We start from the raw sequence: 6,034 nt of genomic DNA on the forward strand, positions 1-6,034 counted from the left end.
TGTTGTACTGTATGGTTTATCAAACCTTTCTTTTATTGCATGACTGCTAAAGAACCCACAGGAAATATAACTGGTGTGAGAAGGAGCTTATGAAAGAGGCCTCGGGCTGATGAGAGGCAGTGGGTTGTTATCAGTCATCCCTTTTAAATAAGTTTCTTCCATTGCAAATGAGTAATTGATTTATACTTCTTCCCCACATCAGTGATATGCTACAAGATGTCTGTCTACGCTGGCTGCTGCCACTTACCAGTCTTCAATCTATTCCAGGGTTTTTTTCTGCTTTACAAACGTCCATCTCCCTTCTCAGATTCTGCTGGATCTGAAAAGCGTAAGGGAAGTACAGAATAGCTATGTGTGATTAGCTTTAAAGAACAGAAAATACCAGAACTACCATCTTAAATGTCAAGTAACAAGTAGCTATCTGAAGCTTTCTCGAGGTTACAAAATGCCTATTACTGTCACCCTCAAGGCCATGTTTCAGGACATTTTGTGTGTATAAAATGGGAGGGAAGATGGCTGACTAAACCAGAGTATATATCTCTCTATATATAATACTGTATCAGCTAATATTGAGTTACCACAGCTACATGAAGAGTAGAAAAGTAAATTCAGCTGACACTAAAAAAACCTAACTGCAGAAGGGTGACTTGCTTTTTTATTTATGGATGGGTATAGCATAACTCAGTCTCCAGCTTTCTCATGAAGGGAAGAGGAGGGGCAGGCACTGATCCCTTCTCTCTTGTGACCAGTGACAGGACCTGAGGACATAGCCTCAAGCTGGGTCAGGGGAGGTTTAGGTTGGATATTAGGATAAGGTTCTTCCCCCAGAGGGTGGTTGAGCACTGGAACAGGCTCCCCAGGGAAGCAGTCATGGCACCAAGACTGAGTTCAGGTTGCATCTGGGCAAAGTTCTCAGGCACATGGTGATTCTTGGAGTAGTCTGTGCAGGGCAAGGAGTTGGATTTTGATCCTTGTTGGTCCCTTCCAACACAGGACATTTTATGATTCCATGATTCTATGATTCAGCCTGACCAACTGTATGATTAGTTGGAATTCAAACACTAAATGGAGTTCAAGTTTTGAAGGCTCTGCTCTTGTAGTCTGTCTTGGTGTGGCAACACCTAGAATTGAGTCCTTGACAAATATAAGAAAAGGAGGCTACTTGCTTGCTGCCTCTCCCAGGACACATGACCAAGGAGCAAGACAAATCTATGCACAAATCTATCCTCATGGTGCTGGAGGAGTCAGACTCCTGCTTATCTAGCCTTGGGGAAGGAACTCTAAGGTCCTACTGCTGAACATGTGGCTAGGCAGGAAGGAAATGGTTAAATCCCAAACAGTCGAAAGTGCAGAGCAGTGTATGAGTTAGTCTGAAGGAAAGTGGTCAAATTGTTGCTCTGTTTTAGTCACTCCTGTGTGTTTCTGTTCTTTCTTTAAACCCTGATATTGGTTTCATGCTAAACAGTTAGCTGATTCTGGGAATGGTGATAAGTATCAAATTAAAAAATAAATAGTTGAAGTAAACTTGAGTTCTAGTACACCCCTAGAAGTCTAACTTACTCCTGAGCTCCTCAGCAAGGGTCACTGACTAATCCTGGCAGATGCCAGTTATGGCAACTAAGTACTAAAAACCGCTTGCTTCTCCCTTCTGGTTGTCTATGCTCTTATTACCTTGCTGGTCCCTCAGTTTTGTGTGAGTTCTGAACAGCAAGGCTAAAACAAATACTACTTTATCATATTTCTGTCTTTGACACTTATGGTTAAGACGCATCCTGTTTCAGCTAATAGAGAAGTATTCTCTTCTTGCTGGATGCGTGTATCTCCTCCCAGTTTGGTTATCTGTGCCCACCTGCCAAGAACATGAAGCTTTGTCAGGGAGCTGGTATAGTGTGCCCTTGTTTGCTTGCTGCTTCACATAAAGTAATTAAGACAGAAATCTTGCGAGATAAAGGCCATAAAGAATGGAGCAGGCAATGCAGTGTGATTTACTCATAGGAGATAGAGGTGTACACCTGTATGGGCACAGAAGGAGTCTTTGTACAGCCTACCCATACGCTTTCATGGGAGTTGCTGAAATGAAACCTGAGATAAAAATCTGACTTCTCACCTCAATTCCTCCCCTTGGCAAGTAGAATATCCACAGCTAAACGTGATGCAATTCCAACATGCTGGCTCTAATCAGATGAGTTGCTAAAATCCAGGCAGCTTTTGCAATGAAAGATATGACTAATTTAATGTGGAATAGTGGTACTACTATTCTGAACCCTGAATAAACACAAGGAATAGGTCAGTTATTAAACAGTCTTAGTCCATTAGTCTTAACTCTTACAGTATTGTAAGGATCTCTGCCTTGTCTCTATACCCACTTAGTATGCAAATTATGTTATAAGTGCAGGTAAGCTTTGAATAGCTGATTGTTACATGCTCTGTCTATGTCTCAGGTTTTTTCTCTATCTTATATAGCTGTTGAAAACCTATTAAAAATACAATGAAGTAACTATATTTAAGGAGTTAGGTTGATTCTTGCTTCCTTTTTAATCTCGGATAGAATCATTTAGGACCTTTAAGATCAAGTCTAACTGAACCTAGCTCTGCCAAATCATGGCTAATATATTTCTGTGAGTCTTATCTCTTTACATTTCTTGTCTCATCTGTTCAGAGTTTGGCAGACAGCTGTTCAGTGCCACGAGCACAGCGCTGCTTGTGTTCAGTGACTTGGCAGGGGATAAAGCTCTTGATGCTGCTATTGCAGAGAGGCATCGTACTTCGAAATATTCTTAACAGGCATAAAATTTGTCATCCACATGGTGTTTGGATGTTCATGCAATGGGCCTGATATGCAGACATGCAGTTCGGGGCAGCAGAAGGCAGTGAAGTCTCCTCCGTGGTGGCTGAGGAACACTGGGCACTGCAGCAGCTGCTGTGCGATGGAGGGAATCCTGAGCCATCCACTAGGAAGCACTGACCAAAATTTCAGTAAGGGACCTCAGTAATGAGACAAGCAGAAGTCTTATCTCTTGAGCAGGACTTGGGTACCTGACTCAAAGGTGAGTGGTTGCCTAATCTTTTAGTCTAATCTTGGGATTTAACAGAGGTCCAGCAATGCAAATGTAAAGACATTTCCTAACTGGTGTGTGCTGGGCAATGCAAATGTGAACAAAGAATTGGTTTTAGGGAGAGCAGATGAATATCCAAGGAAATCCTGGCTTTTGTCATGTATTTTGCCTTGAGTTAGAGGATGCTTCTGTTGCTGCTCTAGCTTCTTCTCTGGGAAGAGACGATTGACAGAAAAGCCAAGTTGCCTGCATCAACGTTCAGAGCTGAGGAACTGAGAAATTTTTGTGTAAGAGCCATGCTCTGTTAAAGGTAAGTCCAAGGAACCATTTGAAATTGATGTGCAGCTTTTTAGGACAGTTGATAAAGTCCTCTGGGCCCAGGTGGTATTGACTGCAGAAGTCTAAAGGAGTTTCCAATAGATGTTCTAGAGGTCCTGTGGGATTTTTAAATTAGCCTTAGGAACCCAGAAATGGAAGGTAGTAAATGTGATACTGGTCTTCAAGCATGTTGGAGCTTGTAAATTAGACTACTAAATATACCTTCCATAATAAGTAAAGCCTATGTTGCCAGAACATGAAGAAATTCACATGGGAGGAATGTATCTTAATATACATCTAACACAAGGGGCTTTGGAGTGGTATTTGGGGAAGGTTCTTCTGCATTATGCATAGTTCCCTGAAAATGTCTGCCAAACCCTTGTACTGAAGGACTTAATTAGGCTATTAATTAATGGGAAAGGAAGAGAACACAACAAATTATTGGTGTACTGCTACATAAATGCATTTGGTTTGAATGCTGTCTCCAGTCCCTGAAAAGGATCTAATGAAGCTAGAGAATATAGAGAGAAACAGTGAAAGGGTCCAAAGAGATGGAAATTACTTCCATACAAGACTAAAGGCTGTATGACTTCCTTAGGAAACTATTACTCTGGCCGAGGTGGTATAGGATAGGATAGGAGGAATCAGCATTGCGTAGGGATAGGACCTGATGAAATGATCAGTCAGACTTTTAGAAATGGATGAAAGGAAGATACCAGAGTTCAGTATGCAAAATGTAAGTGCATCTGGAATTAGACTAGTGGGGGATATTGAGGAAGCCAAAAGTATCAGCGTGTTCAAAAAGAGATTGAATACATTCAGGGAGGTTAGAACGATCCTTGGCACTGGATGCAAGTGGTGAGATGTAATCTCTGGCTTGGGAATTCCTTCTAAACCTCTGATCTCAAGCACCTGGGATGTTTTGCCAGAAATGGAATTGCTTACCTTCCTGAAAGGATTCGTGTTGGAAAAGGATATCAGACCACACCGCCTTGTGCTCTGACCCACTGTGACAACAGATTCCTTAATTGGAGCCCTATGGTTGGGTTTCTTTGGATACCAGATACTTGATTTCAATCTCCGTGCCTGTCAACATGACAATTTTCGCAAGCAGCATTCAAATGTATTTCAGTAGATACATCAGTGTCAACTGAAAAGCAGTCATGTTTTAGCAGGCATCTTGTGCACTGGCAACGGCCATATCTGTACAGCATTATCTTGCTTCCCACTCCCCTTCTTCCTGAGCCACTGCCTCAAGTAGTCATGCAGGTTTTGTAACTTTGCTGTAACTTCCTTGCTGAGATTGCATGCCATCCCTCAGACGGGCATCTGGAAGCTAGGATCATGGCAAAGGCTTTTGTCTGGCTGTCAGCTTGGAGCAAAGCTACAGGAAAGCAAGTAGCAGGATGGTCAACTACAGTACTTTGTAGTAGGAACAGGGCTCAGGTCTGCTTGTCAGAGTTTTTGTCTTCAGGTTTTGTCCTGCAGATGCACTTGTAGGTTCTGTGTACACCCTATGGCTTTCTCTACTTGTCTTGTAACCCGTACTGACCTAGTTGGCACTAAGTCACACTTCACACGCTGCCTGCTGATAATGCTGGCAGCAATTCCTGCCGGCAGCTTAGGTCGATGCAGGTCGTGATGTTTCAATAGCCACTTTGGCACTCTGGTGGGTTTTTTGGTACATGGGTGGGTCTACAACCAGTCCTGCGAAACTTGTTTAACTAGCCCTTCCTTTGTACAGTTCCCTGTGTGCTCAGTCTTCCCACACCACCTTGCCTCACACTTTGCTATATGCATGTCCTTACACCCTGTTTCAGGGCAATAGCTGGATGCTTTCCAGTGGTGCTTTCATGGGGAAATGCCAATTCAAGGAGTTCATGATGTTTCTTTCAAATTCTTCTGGGTTTCACTTTAGAGTGGTGCCTGGTATCATTTGGGTAGATTCTTGCCATAATTCCAAACATAAGGCCTCTATGTCCTGGAGTTTAGGTCCTTTCAGGAACTGGAGTAAGCCTGTTGAAAAATAAGGAGCCCAGAGCATTTGCTGTTCACTTTGTGGCCTGTCATTATATTGGGACGTTAAATCTTGTCCCTTCAAACACTGGTCAAGGATGTGTTTGAATTCAGAGAGGTTCTAGTTCATGGAATACTAGTGAAAAAATAAACTTTCCTGTATATTGGACATCCTGTTTTTGATTGTTTGCAAACCTGTATGTTTCCAGAAGGGATGTTCATAAAGACTGGCTTGTAATGAGTCAGTCCATAAACATTACTAATGCATGAGTTGTGCATCCGAAGTTGGTGCGTCCAAGCACATTTTCCATAAAAGCTTATTCATCTTACCTCCTTACAGTAAACAGGAGTCACTACAAGTGCAGGCTTGCTTATTTTATTTACTGAAATATACCTCTCTTAATTTTGTTATTATAATAATAACTTGAAGTTTATATTAAGATAAGGTATCACAGAAGTTCACTGATTTTCACCCTAAGCATCTCTTAGAACATCACAGCCTAATAATGAAGAATTTCCCTAAGACAGGCCAAGCATAAAAGAAAGATGATGGTAATGAATGCAGGACTAGATGAAGCATCCGCTTCCTTCTAAAGCAAAACTATGTTCTAGTTCCTGGTATGAATGGATCCAATCAAAAAAAT

The 6,034-nt window shown here is 42.0% G+C and overlaps 1 long non-coding RNA gene across 2 annotated transcripts; it reads right to left on the reverse strand.

The window, feature by feature from the left end:
• Nucleotides 1-222: 222 nt before the first annotated feature.
• LOC108501997 lies at nt 223-4,395 on the reverse strand. 2 transcript variants are annotated; one of them, XR_001876326.1, is made up of 3 exons: nt 4,320-4,395; nt 2,108-2,205; nt 223-319 (listed from the first exon to the last, which is right to left on the reverse strand). It is a non-coding gene; the product is annotated as an uncharacterized LOC108501997 (long non-coding RNA). The 2 variants fall into 2 exon arrangements; XR_001876328.1 differs by having other exon boundaries at nt 2,108-2,265; nt 4,320-4,383.
• Nucleotides 4,396-6,034: the final 1,639 nt, after the last annotated feature.

This window comes from Lepidothrix coronata, unplaced genomic scaffold (assembly GCF_001604755.1).
Source record: "Lepidothrix coronata isolate B3197 unplaced genomic scaffold, Lepidothrix_coronata-1.0 Scaffold4, whole genome shotgun sequence".
Taxonomy (NCBI): domain Eukaryota; kingdom Metazoa; phylum Chordata; class Aves; order Passeriformes; family Pipridae; genus Lepidothrix; species Lepidothrix coronata.